At 28.0% G+C, this 22,340-nt stretch overlaps 1 pseudogene; it reads right to left on the reverse strand.

Moving 5' to 3' along the window:
* Window positions 1-785: 785 nt before the first annotated feature.
* On the reverse strand, window positions 786-16,488 carry LOC113372444 (annotated as a pseudogene).
* Window positions 16,489-22,340: the final 5,852 nt, after the last annotated feature.

Below are 22,340 nucleotides of genomic sequence, written 5' to 3' on the forward strand. Positions count from 1 at the left end.
ATATAATAAAAACATCATATAAATACAACCTGAACTGAAATTTAAAATTTTCATATAGGTTTTATTTTGGAAACAGCGCCGAATAATACAAAATCATAAATCAATTATTTCTTGTAATATAAATGTTAAAAGGAACGACAACGTACAAATTACATGATTTTCAATGGAGAAATAAGAACATAGAATAATGTGCACTGAATATTCTATAAGCCGAAAATCTCTGCAACATAATTGCAAAATTGTAAAAAAACACTTTATTAAATTTAGCTAGCTCGTCAGTTTTAATAATCGTTGTAGCATAAACATTTTATGATGTGATTCAAAAAATATACGAGGTGCACACATGTGTTCCTTTTGTTGACATTTTTCACATATTATATTCAATAGAGAAGGGATTTGAATATACTTCGATCATTGCCACGATAATTATTACAGTTCTTTTAGAAACTTATTCGATGATTGAAATTTGTTATATTGTTTTATAGGTAATCATGAGATTTACATAAACGAAATAAATGTTCTGAAATAATTACTTGAAATTTAAAATAATCATTAAAAGAAATGAATATGCATTCATTAAGACTACATCATGTAAAGCAATAATATCGTTAACCATAATAATGTTTTCGTAGATTCAAAACCAGCAAAATAGTTTGATTTTATCTTTACAAACGACTGATTTTTGACTTGCACAAAGGTACAAGCAGTATAATAGCAGTATTCATTTATCGATAATTCGTTGCTTACGAGTACTCATTGAATAATCAGAAAATAACAATTACAACTTACTTGGCATTTTTAGGAAATCGTGGATCATATATTCCTCGTTTCCGTTCAAACAGTTGAAATCCTCCCCTAAATCCGGCGGTACTAACCGCGTCCGGACGTGAGCCGGACTTGTATGAGATCCGTATCCATCAGAGTTTAACTAGAAACGAAATAATACATACATCGATTATATATATATATATAGATATATATATATATATAATAATATAAATATATGAGGTACACGGGGCTTAAAGATTCGCGAGTGAAAAGCTGCACCAACCATATCTCAAAAACAAGTAAAGCTAGGAATTTTTTAACAACAATATTTGAAAGTAGAAGGCAAAAAGTTAGCAAGTAAACACTGTTTTAAATGCGTCGAGTCCGCTACCACAAAATAAATAACCACATTGTTGTTAGAGCTTTAGTTTTGGAGCACGGTCTTTTGAAAAATAGTAAAAAATATAGTTCTACAATGACGAATTAGCTGAGATTTTATTGAAATTATTAAACAGTATAATTGCTAGTAAATATATATAGTTTAAATTTTAAATTTCAATTAAAATTTTAAATCAATTTTAAATTAATTTTTATTTGAATTCAATATCACTGGGAATGCACGCACATAATTTAGAAAAGCATAGTAAAAAAACAATGATAATTAACAACGTATATCACTACCAGAGTTTTTAGAAGCAAGACAAGGGAATATTAAACTAAATGAAAATGAAAAATAGTTAAAAACAAGACTAAAGCAATATTGTTTATGAACATGTTGGAGCTCAAATATCAAATTGTTTTTGTTACACTTATTTTTTTAATTTTAGTTAGGTACATATAGAATTACAAAAATATTCTTGTTCTAATAAAAATGTTAATCATACATGTCAATTGTTTATTAAGTAAACATATGTATGTAATGTAAATGAGTGTCACATATTTCGCCCGGCGCAATGCAATATCATGTATTTACTGTAGTACGAATCGCACAAGTCACAGGCAGTTGCTAATATAATTTGTTTTCCTGGGTGGTGGTATATATTGATACTTTTATTTATATGTTGATGTAAAAAAACATGTCTAAAAATATCCACTGATGATGACATAAAGTTTTATATAAGAACTTTTAGAAAATTTGAAGATTATAAATCTTTGCTGTTTATTCGATGTATGAGAACATTCTCATATAAAAAATAAATATATAAATAAATAAATTAATATATGTATAATAGATGACCCGGCAGACGTTGTCCTCTACCCACGTCTACAAATCAAAAGTTACAATTTTTTTATCATCCTTTCCTATACTTTTAATAACCTATTTGATGTCCTGCGTTTGTGATTCATTTCATTTAGGATCTTAGCATAAGCAGTAAAATTTTTATAACAATAACTAGCATTTTTTCTTATATGTTATATTCTAATATTATCTAGGCTCATAATATCAGCTAAATTCAAATTTCAAGTAAATTGACATTTCTAGCTAATGAGCGTTCAAATGTTTTCAATGTCAAACAATGATAAGTGTTTTTTGTAATTATTGCATTCATTTCTACAATATATTATTATTAAGGTATTATTAATATTATTATTATTATTTATTTGTACTTTATGCTATTATTAATCATCTGTTTATTTCCTTTATCATCAAATTTAGTACATATTTTCATAAATTAGAAAACGTACCAATGGGTGGTTCTCTAAAAACATTATACCTAGGTTAAGTCTCAGATTAATTACTAAATGTCTTTTAATTATAAGACAGATTGTAATTTAAATATGAATAAAAAAATCTACATATTACTAAAGTTTTATCGTTCATTAAATCTTAAAAATTTTCTTTTGACAAACTCTAAAAATAATTATCAAAATCTGAATAACCTTTTAGGTGAAGTATCAAATCATATACTCGCACAGAAGAATATTATATATATATATAATATATATATATATATATTCATTTTTAAACTGATTTTTGATAAAAATATTTTGTCCAGAGTATTAAATTTATGGACTGAATTATCTTCGCATTTATCAGGCATATTGCATGATTCGAAGGTAATTTATCAATCTACCTTAACGACTGATCCGACCTGATGCTGTTGATTGTTGTGCGCATTGTGCTGTTGCACACGTTGCTGTTGCTGCTGCCGTTGTTGCTCTTCCAACTGCTGTTCAGCGAGGACGCTCTCTTCGGTCAGAGGCTCCATCGAGAGAGCCTCCGGTTGGCCTAAGAGTCTTTCGCGCATCTCATGGATGTACGGACAGCGTTGCATCTTTTTTGGAGGGTCTGTAAAATAACAATAATAAATTTCAATTTACTAATTGACTAAGAACTAATTACATTTTTCAATAGAGTTAATTGGCAAAAATTCATAGGATATTTTTTTACAGTGATAACACTATATATAAGCTTGACCTTGCATTTCTTCAGAAATATTCATTAGTAGAGTTGGAATAAATTTTTATTTAATTTTGCTGTTGTAAAATTGTTTTCAAAACTGACAGGGTTGAAGTACAGTTGGTCCTTTTCACCCCACCCACGTGTAAGCTCTTATAGAGATTGAACAATTTTAAGATATGAGCTCCAACAATGTTCACAACACAATATTCGCTTTATTTTTCATTTTTATTTAATTTAATATTTCCCTTGTCTTGCTTTTAAAAACTCTATTAGTGATATATGTCTGTTATTTATAATTGTTTTTTACTATGCTTTGCTAAATTATGTGCATGCATTCCCAGTTATATTGATAATTCAAATAAAAATTCATTTAAAATTGATTTAAAATTTTAATTTAAAATTTAAAATTTAAACAATATATAATTACGGGGCACAAAGGTTCAATTTGACTCTTAGCAAATATACTGTGAAAACCAATCTAATTACATCAAAACAATTAACACATGCTTTAACTATGTAACTAATTTTAGTAAAATCTCAGCTAATTCGTCATTGTAGAACTATAGTTTTCTACTATTTTTCAAAAGTTTTTGAAATGATAAACTTAACAACTGTGCTCAAAAACTAAAGGTCTAACAACAACAAAATTGACAATGTGGCCATTTATTTCGTGGTAGCGGGCTCATTTAAAACAGTGGCTACTTGCAAACTTTTTGCCTTTTACTTTCAAATATTGTTATTAAAAAATTCCTAGCTTTATTTATTTTTGAGATATGGTTGGTGGAAAAAACTGTTGAATCCAACTTAAAATTAATAATACATCTTATTAAACAATTAATTGACATATACATACTTATAAATTATATTAAAAGCTCGTAAATGAAACAACATTGCACAACCAACAAAACTAACAACAAAAGAAAATACTTTTGTAATAGATTTTCAAACATTGGCCTTTTTTACCCGATAGCAAAGTCGTAAGAATCAAGGTGATGGCTGATTTATACATTTTTTTGTTCTACTTTCATATATTATTGTTGACATTTGTTTTACAAACTTTATATGTTTTTAGAATATCGGTGATAGACCTTTTTACTCGCAAACATATATTACTCCATCTTATATAATTATTTTTATTATAATTTAGAAATAATATTTCAGAAATTTGTGATTTATATTTTAATGGCTTGAATGATTGAACGATGAAAATAAATATGCTATGTTTGTAGGTTAACAAAATATTTACAAATTGGTTTTGGAATAGAATAACTTATTACTGAGATGGAACACACATTTATATAAACTTCACACATAATTCGCAATACGTGACTTCGTGCGGTTTTGAAGGTATTTCCGACATCGCATTTTTATTTATAGAATTCTTCTTGTTAGTTTTACTGTTTGAATGAAGTTTTAAATTAACTCGGAATAAGTTTATTTATATTATAATTTGCTTAGTATTTTAGATTAGAGGAATAATATTTGCATAATATACATGATTTAAGCACCATATTTATTTTTTGCAATTATCTGAAGTTTTAGGATAGTTGATGAAAAATTAGAATCTCTTTACAAAAAAATAAAAAAAATCATGTGCTACACAAAAACACTCCAGTTAATAAAGTGCATTCTCAAAAGAAAAATGATATAACAAATATGGTCAAATGGTTATATAATCAATTGAATTCAGTGACTAAAATAAATAAATTACATTAATTTTTAAAAAATAGTAAGCTCTCTTACTGTACTCTTTGTATAATTGTATTGTATTATTGAACTGGAGATCTATAAACATTTTCTATGGCAATAGCATTACAAAGAATTAGAAGCTTTATATAGAAATTTTATTTTTAATAAATATTATATTGAACATTATTCAGAACTTAAGGGTTTTATAGGCTGTTGCACTGAATTGTCTTAATACTAGTCAGTTCCAAAGATGACAACCCAAACAAATTGTCTCATCTATATATGATTAATTATTTTTGCAATTTCTGTAATATGGCGAATATTTTTATTGGTGCAGAAATGCCGGGTAAGAACTATTTTCACTTGGAAACTTTAGAATGGTTATCCATATTCTGAAGTAAAAACTGTTGTCACTACTGCTTGAAAACAGGCTGCTCGAAGAGGGATTAAGCCCGGAACCTGATTTAGGTCTAGTAGTGGGTCTACCTACGAGCGAGCCCTACATAGAAATATACAAGCATTCGAAAAAAGTGCAAGCTGAATAATGAGATTTTTGAATTTTAAATTTTATAACTTTAAGATTTTATATTTTCCAAAGTGTTCAATGTTTCGACGATTGATGATAAATAGTTGTTTGTTGATTAATTTTGCAGTTATTTATCTTAGAACATGTGTTATGTACCAATAGTTTATTAATTTTATTCAATTTATTAACTTCCCGTAGGGCAAGTTATAGTAATCGCAAAAAAATCGAAAATGAAAATTTTTATATATCTTTACGTTTCAGAGGTTTCTGAACATTTTGACATACCTTACAAAAATGGATGTATGTGTGGTGTATGTGTGTGTGTGTGTATGCGTGTGTGTGTCCGCGGATACAAATTATCGTCGACAATGTCGGGAACACGGTTTAACCGATTATTCAATTATTCAAAAAACATTCCATTCCTAATAATAAGGACATATGCTGATTACTTTTTGGCATAGGCAGGTCTAGCCGTTCCGAAGATACGGGGCAAAAAGTGCCAAAAACGGTAACTCAGTTTTTAAGAGAACAGAGCGTTCCGATTTTAATAATTCCAAAAACATTTTACTTCTATTGACAAGATGAAAAACTGATTAAATTTTTGGGAAGGCAGGTCCAGTATTTATGGACTCTCAATAAAAATGAGTTAAAAAATGAGAGTCATTCGGCGGTCAAAAATGTTTATTGGACATATGTACATCAAATTATTAGATATTTTATAGAGATTTTAATAATGTGTACACATTTTGCGATTTTTTTTTTTTTGAGTTTAGTACCGTTTTAATCAAGGTACGGGAAGTTCCAGCAATTTGCCTTAAGGCACGATGCCATGCACCCCGCTAGTTTTATTTAAAATTTGTTTATAAATCTGCAGGTTCTGTTCAGGTTCTGCTCAGTGTCAAAGTGTCACCAATAGTTTTCACGATAAGTCAAAATGTTTAACCCTGTGCTTTCAGAGGATTTGATTAACAAGTGTGCCAAAAGTTTACTCAAATTGCTGCGCAGTAGAATGTATAAAGTGTTAGTTTGTTCGCATCGTTTAAAATTTTATTTAGAATTTGTTTATAAATCTGCAGGTTTTGTTTAAAGCCAAAGTGTCAGCAGTAGTTTTTACAATAAGTCAAAATGCTTAACCCTGTGCTTTCGGAGGATTTGATTAACAAGTGTGCCAAAAGTTTACTCAAATTACCGTACAGTAGAATGTGTAAAGTGTTAGTTTGTTCGCATCATTTAAAATTTTATTTAGAATTTGTTTATAAACCTGCAGGTTTCTGCCAAAGTGTCACCTGTAGTTTTGACAATAAATCAAAGGATTTCTGTGCTTTCAGAGAATTTGATTAACAAGTGTGCCAAAAGTTTACTCAAATTACTGTACAGTAGAATGTTTAAAGTGTTAGTTTGTATTATTTAGAATTTTATTTAGAGTTTGTTTATAAATCTGCAGGTTATGTTCAAAGGCAAAGTGTCGCCAGAAGTTTTCACTATAAGTCAAAATGCTTAACTCTGTGCTTTCAGAGGATTTGATTAACAAGTGTGCCAAAAGTTTACTCAAATTGCTGTGCAGTAGAATGTGTAAAGTGTTAGTTTGTTCGCTACAAACAACTTGTAAGCGTAAACATTGACCGACCCGTCGTGTTAGGCTTACGTCTATTTATACTCACATCCTTCCCGTCGGGATTAGAGACACTAGCACGTTTACTGGGTCAGTAGAAATTAGCAAATACAATTTAACGACGTGTCGATAAACAGATATGAACTGTTTTTAATAAGATTTAATCTTCAGTATACAGTCCCGTAATAATAGTCATAAAAGATAGAAACAAAAATCTTACTGGATCAAACTTAGTTCTAACAATAAGTGGATTCAAGCCAGATTTAAATTGATTCTAAGTAGGTTCAAGTTGGATTCTAACTAGATTTTGCTGGCGAGCATAGCTCACTTACAAATATATAGTTAATTTGAAATTGAATAAAATTGGATTTGCCAAGTAAAATTTGAATAAAAATTAGGAGTAAGAATAGAATTTACAGAACTCGAATAGCTGAGTCCTAGAGCTGAGCTGAGTATTAGAAGTAACAAGAAAATATATTAGAACTCGCTGAGCTTAAACGAAGAATGAAGAAATAAATGAAAGGGAAAAAGAAGTTAAATAGTATTAGAAATTTGAAATGAAAGAGCAAGAATTGAAGAGATAGAATGAAAAAGTTAAAATTGAAAAAAATAATTAAAATGAATTGAAGAAGTAAAAAATAAGAATAAAAATATAGAATAGGATATATAAGAATGAATATGATATAAAAATAGTATAAGAATGTAAATAGAATAAAATATTGTAAGTGACTAAATACTCATAGTAAGCGAGGCCAAATAAAATTTGAAAAAAAAAACTAGATTCTGACTTGGTTCTAAGTTGATTGTAACTACAATCTTACTAAAATATTAATAAGATTTTCAAATACTAAGTTGATACTCAGTAGATTCTGACTTGGTTACAAAGATAATCTTACTAATTGTGCCCGTATTTTCTTATAACATATGTTTAATATTTAACAAAATAATTTAATAATCCCTCTAAAAAAATATTTCAACCTTTTTAATTAAATTTAACAAAACAATAAATTTTATGCACTAAAGCAAAAATTAATTTAATTATATAAATTCATTAAAATTGAGAATAATGGGTTGTGCGTTTAGGATGCAAGCATGTGTTTGTGCACTATAATTAATATAATTACAGGATTTATAAATGTGTTTGAGTAACATCATTTGCAAATCCAATTAAATGGTTTTTAGTGAAAATTTTATGTTTGAAATATAATGTTAAAATTTCTATGTAAATAGCTGAATATCAATTTTGGTTGATTAGGTCTTTTATTACACATATCGGGTTCATGCAACTTGCCATAAGGCTAAATGCCACTCGCACTTTGTGAGATTTATTCAAGTTTTATTCAAGAATACTATAGCTATAAATTTACTATTAAATTTAAATTGCTATTAAATTTTGTTACAAGAGCTAAATTAAATAAATAGTTATTTCAACTCTTCTGATGAACATTTCTGACAAAATATCAGATCAAGCTTATATACAGTGTTATATCTGTAAAAAATGTATCCAGGAAATAGCTGAATCTCAATTTTGGTTGATCAGATCTCTTAGGATGAACACATATCGAGTTCATGCAACTTGCCTTGAGGCTAAATGCCACTCGCTTTTTGTGAGATTTATTCAAGTTTTTATGAATTTTGAAAAGACAAATAATTGTAATTTGCGCAATAATTGTGTTATTAAAAAACGTGATTAAAATTAACAATTATTATATTATCATTATGATTAATATTATAAATATTCATGTACAATCTAAATATATAGTTATTTATCATATATAGTTATTTATAATATATAGTTAAATATCATATTTATTTTATTATTGAGCATGTAGTTGTAGATGTTTTACTATTATGAATACTAATTATAAATTAGGCGCACAAGCGCACAAGCTAAATCTATTTTTTAATTTTGTTTATTTTTATGACCCAGAAATTATATAGGTATTCACATTTTCTAATGTGTATGTATATATTTCATGCAGTATTGCCAAAGTCATAAATGTTAGATGGAAATATATTTTACGACCAATTGATGTATGTGCTGAATTTTATTTCATTATTTAGCATAACTGTTTCAATTTTTAACTTCCTGCAATATAAAAATTAGGAATAAAACCCATTTTAATATTTACCAATATTATACCAATTTTTAGCTCTATGCGAATTTGAATGCTATTTTGACTAATCTACCAAGAATTCTATTGATAAACACTTAACTATATTTGAGATGTATGATAAATATTCATGAATTATTCAAATTAGAGAAAAATAAATACGATGTACGTTCTTGTATAACAGCAAAGGCAAAGTACAAAATACAAAAAATATAGATTAATTCGTTGTTTTTTATATTAACTATATACCCTAACAAATTAAACAATGAGCTAACTAACTTTATCTAATCCTTCTCTTTGTATTCAATATAAATTCGATATAAATCAGAACTATTTTAATGTTCTTCGGGCAGCTGTGAAGATTTCCTCTTATTAGCAAATATTATTAGAAGGCAACCCGATGGTACTTTCTCTTTGTGAATAAAATTTTAGTACTTCTAATTGCAATGGTATTTGTATATTGTTGAAAAGCTCCGAAAGATCGATTACATGTGAAAAAAAGTTTGAATCTATCTATTCAAGAAATGGTTATCACTACTACTTGATATAGGGCTCTACGTTGCACTAGATTTGATCTCAAAACTTGCGGTTGCAAATCTCTTAACACTGCACTACTAACAACCTAATTTTATTCCTGAATGACAATTTTCTTTTTTTTTCGAATAAATTCTTTAATGTTAGCCCTGAATTTGGTACATAAACAAAAAGCACTGGAGCGTGCAACGAAATCTTGTTGTGGTCGACATCATTGCACTCATTATGCATTCATTATTGTCTGCCTGATACATATAAGGCACGATATCCAATGTCATGATTCACTAATCACAGAAGCAAAGCCACTAAATTAGATGCATTTGTATTTAAATAGAAGTAAAATAACATATTGTTAAAATAAACGTTTGTGGGCTTTGCATTGTGGTGCGTTACCATAAATTGCTGGAACTAAACGAATTTAAAACTTACCGATCTTGCCGATCAATGTTAGATTAAAAATTTATCAACAGAAATTGTTCATTATTTTTTATATCAATAACATTATTTATTTATAAAAAAAGCAACATTGTTTATGTTGAATGTAACATAGAAAGATATCTGTATTAATAATAATCATTGATGAAAATAGAAATATTTACAATTTATTTACAATATTTTGATATTAGTAAACATTTTGAAGTTTTATAAATTTGTCAAGTATTTTTATTAATATATATACTATTTCACAAATTGTTATTGCTTTCATAGGAGCTTCGAGTTTGAGAACTCAAAGTTCTATGAACTGTTGCAATCTAACTTCTTTTGAATCTAACTTCTACGAACTTAGAGGTCAATTGACCCAATAATTGTCTTGTTTCTTTCAATATTTTTTATGTTAGAAACAAACCCAGGGTTATCTTTTCTATTAGTGATTTAAAACATATATTGATCTATATGTTTAATTTAAGTGAAATTACTGCTTAATACAAGGTTGTCCGAAACGCGAATTTTAACTTGGAAATATAATTCTGCCAATACTTTTGAAAATTTGCAAATTTTGATCTATACTCAACACATGTCAGACTCGTTACTATTGCGCTATGTGAAATACGGTATTACAAGTAAAATTTTAAAAACAAAAATAATATAAAAAAATATTCTAAACGGCATCTAAAATGACCACTATATAGAAGCTATTAGGGTTTTCTAGTATAAAGTTTGGCGCGTCATCCACTACACCATCCAAATTAAAGCATAAAAATAGAATTTTCAAGTAGAAAATCATCCCAGTTTAATCATATTACCGCACGTTTGAGACACATTGGGTATAAAATCTAATTATCTCTCCAGAAATAAAACCTCAAAACTTGTAAATCTTATATCTTCGAGTAATTGTGTTTCAATCTTTGTCAATTATCTTCTCTGATTCTCACTTGATTCTAACTTGATTATATCTAAAAATCTTTCAATTCTAACAAGAATTTGACTAAATTCTAAATAGAGTCCAGCTCGATTTTAACTAAAATCTTGCTAAGATATAATTAACTGCCCCTAAAGTAAGTTAGCAAAATAATCGAAAATGAAAACTTTTATATCTTTACGTTTTAAAGCCTTCTGAACGCTTTGCCATACCTTAGAAAAAATGGATGTATGTCCGTGTGTGTGGATACAATTTTTCCTCCATGATTTTGAGAGCACTGATCAAATTTGAATGATTCAAAAAACATTCGATTCGTATTGATGTGGAGACTGATTTATGCTGATTGGTTTTTGGTTAAGACAGGTGCAGCCGTTTCGAAGATATAGGGTAAAAATAACAAGAATGGCACATAAGAGAGAACGGAGTGGCCGATTTGAATAATTCAAGAAATGTATCACTTGTATTGATATAATGAAGAACTGATTAAATTTTTGGGAAGACAAGTCTAGCGGTTTCAGAGATCCAATAAAGAAAAAGGTTGAAAAATACGCTTTTTGGCGGTCAAAAGTAATCATTCGACATATGCACATTAAATTATTAGATATTTTATAGAGATTTTGATAAAACATCTATGAAACACGATTCCTTTGAAAATAAATCAAACTTTGCAAAAAATTATGAAGCGTTTAAGAAATTTAACCTACGGTACGCGAAGTTTCAGCACCATGTCATTCACCACTAGTTATTATTGTTTCAAATTATATTCAATGTAGGTTTTTTAACAACTTACCACATGGAATATTTTAGTTAGCAAAAAATCAAGCTTTATCTGTAAAAATATACTGAAGATATTTTGCAAAGAAACCATCATAAAATGTAATATCTCAATATAAAAACAAGGTTGTATCACATATTTGTCACCTCTAGTCGACACAGACAAATACGATGAGGTGCGTCTTGCATATGTGTTCGCAGCAAGCCAGGTAGACCTGCCGGATGAACGTGCAAAATTTAGAATATCAATATGATAATTGATATTAATTACGTATGAATATGGACACGTAACATTCGAGACACGTTTCAGAACTAGTCATTCATTAGACCCTCACGATTTCCTCTCAACCTACATTTTGAAATGGAATATTCATAAATAACGCACTAAATATTATTAATAGCTTAACTTCAAATCGGTGATAAAAATATAGAATATACATTTTCCTGATCGCTCATGAATTTAGCCACAATAAATGTAATAATTTCAGGTATCGAACAAACGATTTACGTCATCTTAGTCTGGCTAGGTCATCTAAGAATATGTGTTTAACACTCGAATTTTTTATTGAACTGTCGTCAACTATTATGAAATATCAAGTATAAAAACAAGTGGGTCTCACTTGTAGCTATATCAACTCATTATAAGGTGCTTGACTTGACTCAAATAAGGCTCCACTTGTCTATTGTGACTTTTTATCGAAACTTTTCTTATAGTTAGTATAATGCGCGTCAAGTTCTAGTGTTATATTACTGTTGTCTACTATTAGCATTTTATTGCTTTTCACATACCATATCCGTAATTAAAATAATGGCACTAAGATAATTAGAAAATGGTTTCATGGCGCTTCTATATATGTACACATTTATGCTATTGGGGAAAAGAAAGTAGAAATTAGTAGGCAAAAGAAGAAATGCAAGGAAAAGCAGAAGATTTTCTCAAAATTTCGCAACATAATGTTATTTGACAAAAAATAAGATCATTGTTTGGTTATGAATATCTTGGCATGAAATACATGAAAAATTATGCAAAACTGAGTTAAAAAAATGAATAAAGTACAGACCTAAAGTGGCGACATTTTATGCGAATCTCTATTAGAAAAATAGAATGAAAGTAAGATATAAAATAGTTCAAAAAGTTGCATAAAATTATAGAGTCCATAGAATTCTCTTATATATAATCTTATATCTGAATCTTATCTATCTGAATATCTGAATCTTATATATAAAACTATTCTATACGGTTGAATGATTTGATACTTCTCCTAAATGGTTGTTCGGATTTTGACAATTCTTTTTAGAGTTTGTCAAAGGAAAATGTTATGATTTAATGAACGATAAAACTATAATAATGAAGAAATGAAAAAAAAAAATTATGAACCTAGATAATAATAGAATATGATATACAAAGAAAATGTAATGTCTCCATTATTATCGTCGAAAAGCAGCTGAGATGTGCCAGAAATTAAAATAATATAAGATACAGTCAACAGTATATGGAATTATATAATTCAGAAATAAGGCAAAATTGCATATACATGAATTTTTAAACTTATGCATGTCTCATTTTGGTTTATTTCACTAAATTATTTAATAATACAACAAATATTTCTACTTATTAAAAAATGATTTAGAATTTTGTTTCATGTGTCAAAAATTCATTTGTTTGGCATTGGATATGGAATATTTAAATACATTGGTGAACATCTAAATGCTTACATAATGTTTATCTAATTAATGAACATGTCCTACGATACGATACCTGCGTTTCGAACACGAATGATTTCATTGGCATAATTAATATATACGAAGATGACTAAATGTTCTCAACAAATTACAGGGCAATCAATATTTCATAACAGAAGTTTATTTATATCTGTTTTGCATTCGAAAAAACTTTCACAAATTATCAAAGCATTAAGTAGCTTATCACTAAACCAAAGCAATATATTTAAAAAAATGTTTAAAATGTGACTATAAGTAGCACGCTTTTATTTATATAGTAATAATTAAAAAGAATATGTATATATATATATATATATATATATATATATGAAGCTAAATTAAAAAAAAAAGTTAATAAATTTCCGACTCTACACATTTAGAAGAACGAAGATGTGCAAACAAGCAAAATCTTATTAGATTCCCATTGGATTTAAAACGATAAGATTTTAATCAAAATTTAACTGGTGTTATCCATATACTAATAGAAATGTTTTTTTTAATTACAATGAACTAAACTATGTGCGTAAATTGAAAGAGCTGTAATTAAAGCTATGTAATCTTTAAAATTACTGAATGACTTAAAACATAAAGTTAAAATAAAAATTCAAATATTTACCATAGATTGCAAAAGCAAACAATATTAAATTAAATTATAACAATATGTGTTAAATCTTACAAATATGTTTTTGGATATTATGTCAGAATATTTTTTATATAATCACATTCCAGTATTGTATTCACCATTTAGAAGCATTTAGCACATGATCACAAGAGGAAAGCAATCTTATAATCAATTTGAAGCAAGTAAGAATCAATTTACAAATTATATGATAAATCGTATGTATGGTATGTATATAGCAATTTTTTTGCACATTTTACAATTATTTCTTTATATTTCATAAATAAAGTAATATTTTTGTGTAACAAGTGACTCATTTAATAAAGTACCAATATTTTAACCATGTGCTGACATGTTTTTAGTTGAGTTTGAATAAAAACTTTTAGTAAGTAATCTTTTAGAAAATGTTTCTAACACAAATCGAATTTCATAGTGGAACATATTCCCACACAATCCCATTTTAACATTCGTTTGCTGAATTTATTAGACAGCTTTTTGAACCGGCCTTTCTGTTAGAATAAATCTCTAGAAATGAGAGATTTATTTAAATTAAACTCTTCAAACACGGAAGGCGTTGAATTTAGCATTATTCAGTGAATTTGGAAAAATCTATTGAAATATATCAAACTTGGTACATTAATTTTAGCTTTTTAAATAAAATGATATTTCACCTTTTAGATAGAATTTTGATGGAATGGTAAAAAGATTTATTTCAATATCCAAGTCAAGAAAATGACTGATATAAAGAAAAATGTTGTTGAAAATAGTAAATGGCAATAAAATTAAGTAGTTGACAAAATTTCATGCATAATGTAAAAACATTTAAAGCATTGGAAAAAGTTAATTGCACAAAGCTAGAAATAATCAACCAACAATTAAAAGTATTTCAAATTGAAATCCATAATATTGAATTAAATGAGCAATTGCACAAACATTCTCATTAAAAAAAATTATAGTAATTTTGAATTTTTTTAAATTTAATATGAAGAAACTTCAATCATTTTGTAATCATCTGAACCTAAGTCATGCTGGAAAAATAAAAAAATAAGTAAATATGTTATTTTAAAATTAACATTTGCATCCAATTCTAACTGCAATATATTATTTTTCCAATCTTTCATTTTGTATTTTTAAACCTATTTTTGAATTTGCTATCTCAAATGTCCAACAAAATAGAAAGTGTTTCGAGAGGTTGTGACCTATATAATTCAGTTGATTCTCATATGAATATTGATCAACCCCATTTTAAAATTAAAGTATTTAAATTATTTTTAACAGGTATTCATTATATTTTAGTATTAGATAGTTATTCTAAGAGCTTTATTTGTTAATATATTAATAAATCCTACATTTTTACAAAATTTTATCCAAGATCAATGTCAAACTCGATAGTAAAGATGTCAAACTCATTAACTATCTTCTAGATAAACAGTTATCAACAACTATATTAACTAAAAGAATTATCAGATATTAAGTGTTAATTTCTTTAATTTTTGCTCACTTTAGTAAGACATCTTTCAGTAATATTAAAATTTTTAAGTAGATTTAAAAAAGATGTCAGTTGAGAATTTTTATTAAAAATTTACTGTGAAATTTAAACGTTTTTTATAATATCTCAAAATTTCTCTTTTTTCTTCAAATTAATTGAATTTTTTTATAATTTTCAACAAGTGCTGCGCAGATAATCCGACAATCACAATATTTATTTATTTAACACCATATATTGCACTACAAATAATTAAAATTTACTCAAAAATCAATAATCCGCTTAAAATTAATTCTAATATCCTGTTACAAATTTTATTGAAATTTTACCTCATGATGATATGTAAATTGCAACAATTCAGATAATTTAATAATATATGCTTGAGAGTGTTTAAATATAGTTGCAAATTTAAAGTATCAAAAAATTCGGCATAGCATAATTATATCCACTCCAAATATTAGTTTGTCAAATATATCCACTCCGCCTTTTTATATTATAAACCAAGAGCAAAAAAGCGGAAGGGAGATATTTGACAACCTAATATGTGAAATAGATATGACATGCAAAGACAAAAATTAAATCTAGCATCTATGCAAAATCTACATATAACATATATGTAAAGAGGAGTACATCTCACCTATGTAGACAACTTTAACTTTCTGCAACATGCAGAAGTGTTGTTGCTTCCAATTAAGTGACTTGCACAGTTTTCGATAATCGACAAGAGCGATAAAATTCGTTAAGTTTTACAACATCTTTCAACACTTGGTACTGTCAAAAACACTGCACGTAGAAAACATCGTAGAAAAACATTTATTTACTAGATTTAATAATTTATTGTATAATGAACACATTAGTTAAAGCAACTCGGAGCTGTATTGGTCGTTTTACTGTGACTAGAAGTTGTGACTTCACACGCCGTGCCACTAGAATCAAAATAAACAATACATTTTATTTGAATTGTTATTTGATGTGTAACATCTTTTTGTGATGATGAAGATATTGGCAGTGATTATATGATGCGTGTGTGCATTTGGTGTGATGTGAGCGAACTAAAATAATATCAGAAACGTGTTGCGCGCATCTATATGCCGGCAGAGAATATATAGAAGATATAGTAGGCTTTTGCTTTTAGCGACCACAAAGCGAATACAATAGATAGAGGTATGGTAAGAAATTATAAAAAAAATTTAATCAGAAGATTTAATAATTAAATTCAATCATCATATTGACTTATCAAAATTACAATGACAAACCGATCATGTTATATTAGAAGTATGACTTTAATTACATTATTGTTTTTAAATCTTATACATATTTTCAATGCTATTATGAATATATAATTTTTAATTTATTATTATATAAATATTGTATATTGGTTGACACTACTAAATGTGTGCATCACGAGTGTTGCCATATTACTAATAAACATTATCCAAATTGTTATATGATGTTTTTATTTTTACTTAAATGCCATCTTGTACAGTAGCAAATAAGTTTTACTTCAATTACAAATCGTAAATCTTACGCGCAATCTTTTTTATCTAACAGCATTTTTCAATAAGATTGTAAGTCTGCACAGATGGTGCTCAATATAAACAAATAAAATTTAACAAAAGAAATGATGATTCTAGATACAAGTTGCAACTTCTTTGAAATTTTTCGATTCAAAAGAATTTTGGCCTAAGTGTTTATAAAATAGGAGTTTTCCATATTTCCTTCAAATATAATCGTCATATTGACTTATCAAAATGCTCAAACAAACTTCAACTTTTTTGTCTTACAGTATTTTTCAATAAGATTGTAAATCTGCACAGATGGCCTCAATATAAACAAATGAAATTTAACACAAGAAAAAAAACTATGATGATTCTAGGTATAAGTTGCACATCGGATGACCTCAATATAAACAAATTAAATTTAACAAACTATGATGATTCTAGATATAAGTTGCAACTTCTTTGAAGTTTTTTGGTTCAAAAGAATTTTGGCTTAAGTAATTACAAAAAACAAATTTTCCATATTTCCATTAAATTCAATAATCATATTGGCATATCAAAATGCTCAAACAAACTTCAACTTTTTTATCATACAGTATTTTTCAATGAAATTGTGAGTCTGCACATCAGATGGCTTCAATAAAAACAAATAAAATTTAACAAAAAAAACTATATCGATTCTAGATATAAGTTGTAACTTCTTTGAAGTTCTAGTAAAAAAATTTTGGCTTAAATGATTACAAAATAGGAATTTTCCATAACTCCATTAAATTCAATCATCAGATTGGGTTATCAAAATGCACAAACAAACTTCAACTTTTTGGTCTTACAGTATTTTTCAATTTGAATGTAAGTCTGCACAGATGGTCTCAATATAAACAAATGAAATTCAAAAATCAAAAACTATGATGATTCTAGAAATCTAGACATAAGTTGCAACTTTCTTTGAAGCTTTTAGAATCAAAAAAAATTTGGATTAAGTGATTACAAAATAGGAATTTTTCATATTTCCAATAAATATAATCGTCAGATTGACTTATCACAATGCTGAAACAAACTCCAATTGTTTTGTCTTACAGCATTTTTTAATAAGATTGAAAGTCTGCACAGAAGACCTCAACGGAAGACTAAACAAATAAAATTTAACATAAAAAACTATGATGATTCTAGGTATAAGTTGCAACTTTCCTGAAGTTTTTCGAATCAAAAGAATTTTGGCTTAAGTGGTTATAAAATAGGAGTTTTCCATAAGAACTCAAGCAAAACGTATATGAATAATCATGATTCATATTTTTAAATAAAAATTTTAATATATTTCACTGATTAGAATACTGAGATTTAGACATACAGGATGGGTATGCCAACGGAAGTCCGGGTCAGGGCTAGAAAATGTTATAGCCCACAGTGGCCCGAGGACTGATCGTACTAGATAAGTAAGCCAACGGAATACCAGAGTCAGGAAAAAAGTAAATACCATGAATTTCCGCATTGACCCATTTATTTGAAAGTTGGTTGAAACTGATTCCAACTTAAAATATCAATAAAATCTTCTAATTGAAAGTTGATTCTAACTATGTTCCTACTAGACTCTAACTGGATTCCAACTTAATTTCGACATTATTTGGCGTTTTAATAAAATTTAACATGGTGATAAATTTTGCGCACAAAGATACAGGATAATCTTTGAGTTGCCACCTAATAAAGCAAGTAGATGATAGAGGCAGTAGAATTAACATCAGAACAGCTCAAGAATAATACTGATTACTGTTCAATGACGATGAAAAGGAGTTCAAACAAACAGTCACATGCCGTAAAAAAGAGTGTTTCAAATCGTCATTTTTTAATATAAAACTTCTCTCCCTATAATTTGAATATACTTCCTGTATGATAATTTGATCGAATTTGAATAAAACATCCATCAGCGTTTCGTCTATGTGTCTACTGTACCAGTGTGGGTTTTATTTCATGCCTACTCTTGTGTAACGGCCAGCGGAGTTGGTAAAGCTAGAGTAGACGACAACTTGAGAATTTGACACACGTCGCTTCTATCATTTACATTGTATCGATGTTGTTTGAATTTGTCCTACATGGTCATAATTATAAGAATGACAGAATTTGTAATAATAAAATAATTATAAAAATGACTGCATATTAATTTTAAAGAATATTCACTAGTATTCAAGGTATATTGTAAATGATTTATATTTTATAGTAAAGTTTGGTTTTTTAAATCAACCATTTGGATGCAAGAATTTAAATGGTGTTGAAAATATTAATTCCAATTTAAGTTTTTTAGAATTGATTATTGTATTGTATTGCAGCAAGGTTCAAATCATCATTGAATTATTTGAAGAACACTTTTTTTAAATTTTCATATTATATAAAAATCAGAGTTATTTACATACCCTATGAGTTATATGGCTAAATTATACATAATAATAATAATAATAATCACAGAAATAAATGAAAAAGAATATTAATAATAAATAAATAAATAAAAATAGATAAAAAATACAGAAAACAATAAAGAAAATAAAAAAAACAAAAGAAAAAAAAATGTAGTAATTGCTCCAATAAGCAATTGACTATGGAAAACAATTTTTTACATTAAGTCTATAGGCTGTTTCTTGCGTAGTCTTCTTATAGGTGGATTATCAAGCAGATGAGCCAAAGTTGCATTAGGATGTTCGAGAATTTTAGCATGATATCCATATTCTTGATGACACTACGAAAGGGATGTTGAGGTCATCGTGTATGATTTTGTTGCTGACAAACCGCGGGGCATCAGTAATCGTCCGTAGTAGATTGTAATCGTTGAACAAGTCCCTTTACTATAACATCCCCACAGTTGGATTTCATAGTCCATACAGGTTTAATTATGGTCTTATAAATTAGAAGCTTATTATCTCTTGATAATTTTGATCCTCGACCAATAAGCTAATTTAATTTTGAAAGTGTAAGTTTAATTTGTTATATTTTGGCTAAGATGTGCGGCTTTCAGGTTAATCTGCGATCCATGTGAATACCCAAGTACTTGACTGTGTCTTTGATTGGTATTTGTCTTTCATTTATGTACACAGCTTGACAAGTTGACTTATTATTGAAGAAAACTAAAATAATTATATGATGCAAGTTTTCCAACATGGAGAACACCGCACATGGCGCAAGTTCAAAGACATTAATAGTATGAGCGGTCAAGTTTAGATAGAATCCGATTAGAATTAAATAATTTTTAGTACAGTATAAATCCTTTAGTCTTGCACACAACATCTCGGAATGGCTGATAGTTTGGCATTTTTTCGAAAATTTAGTTTTTTCAAAAATGTCGAATTTCATAAACGAAGTACATTCTACAAAATACGTAGCCTCTAGGTTCTACGAAGAATTCGACCGTTTTTTAAGTTGGACTACTGAATACGACGACACATTATCATCACGATACACATATATCAGCAAATTCAATAATTTAAGTTTACAGTGGGCATTTGTTCAAAATTTAAGCCTTGACACTGAAAAGGACAGAAACTAAAACAAGTAACACTAACTTTCAGCCAGACACTTGAGATCATCAAACGACCAGACATTAGAGGTTTGTTTTTTGTAAAAATTAAAAATGTTTAAAATATATATTTTAATAAATGTAACATAAGCTTTGTTGTGTGTACCTTCTACTGATGTTGTAGTTTAATTATTAATTTCTAATTATCTAATTGTTATTATAACTATTGCTCGATAATCCGACGTAGGGGTCGCTCTCGAGCAAGCCAAACTAAAGAACTTCTTCTGAATCAAGTTGGAATCAAATTAGAATCTAATTAAAATCCTAAGAATTATAAGATTCTAGTGACAGCTTGAAAATATTACTACAATTTTTAGTTTTTTTTTCCTTTTTTTTAAATTTATTCGTTTTTATTCAGCGATCAGAACTTATGGCTTTTATGAGCTGTTGTGATTAATATCTTACAAACTACGTTTGTTTTTATTATAGATGGCAACCCAAACAGTTGTCTCATCTCTACGTGCTGAATTTTTATTATTACAATGACTGTAATAGTGATGCATTTAATTCGTGCAGAAATACCGTATTAGGGCTGTTTTCACTTGGAAACATTTTGTTATCTATATTTCCAAGTGAAAATCGTTGTCACTGCTGCCTGACAACAGGCTGCACAAAGTGGGTATCGAACCCAGGACCCCTGATCCAGGTCCAGTCGTCCTAGCCACTTACCTACGAGTGAGCCCAATTTTTAAAATGACTCCAATTTTTTAAAAATCAGCTTACATAACACACATATTTTTCCCAATTTGGTCTCAATAGCTATAGAATGACTTGAAACATTAAGAAAATAGCAAATCGGATTTTTAGGCAAAAACTTCTCGTTCACAAAGTTAACAAGATCATTTCGATTTGGTAAAATTCGGAATACAAACTCTGGTCCTCTTCTGTACACAAAAAAACTAAACAATCACATTTGATGAGAATTCACATCCGCCAACAAAGAACGAAGAATTACGCAGTCCCTCTTTCTTTCTTTCCTGTTTACAAATGTTAAAGAAATGCTGCACGCCAAGAATATCATCAAAGTGTTTTAGATAAGATTGTTTCAAATATATGTATTGGGTACAACTTTTAACTAAAATATACGTTTCAGACGTCTTAGTGTCAGTCATCAAGTATTTGTTTTATAATATTCAAACATATTAATTGTAATATAGAAAAAAAAGAGAGCAGTTTCAAGCGCTATCATATTAAAGGTAGTGCTTCAAGAAGGTAATTCTGTGATTGTCTTCATATGGAGTTTATATTAGATGTATATGCTTCAAAGGAAATATATAATCTCAAGTGAAAATTTGATATCACTACCTGCTTGATATCAAGCTGGCTAAGATGAGAATCAAACCCAGAAAAATAATTTTTTCATCTATCTATTTACTAAAAACTAATCAGTGCAATTTCCAACTGATATCTAAAACTATCCATAATATATGTAATCATAGTAATTATATTAAAAATAGTGCATAAACTGGTGCTTGTCTGTCCTAAAAGCGTAATTTCAGTAATTCTTTAAGTTATAATAAAAGTTTCTTTAGTTATAATGAAATCTAAATCAAGATAGAATCTACTTAGGATCAAGTCATTATCTAGTTAGAATCCACTTTGAATTAGAAGATTGTACGTTGAAATCAAGCCAGAATCTAAAATGTATGATGCTTCACTAGTCCAGTCATTTAA

Source organism: Ctenocephalides felis, unplaced genomic scaffold (assembly GCF_003426905.1).
Source record: "Ctenocephalides felis isolate EL2017-DRISC unplaced genomic scaffold, ASM342690v1 CF-g0.4_SCAFFOLD_01604, whole genome shotgun sequence".
Classification (NCBI taxonomy): Eukaryota; Metazoa; Arthropoda; class Insecta; order Siphonaptera; family Pulicidae; genus Ctenocephalides; species Ctenocephalides felis.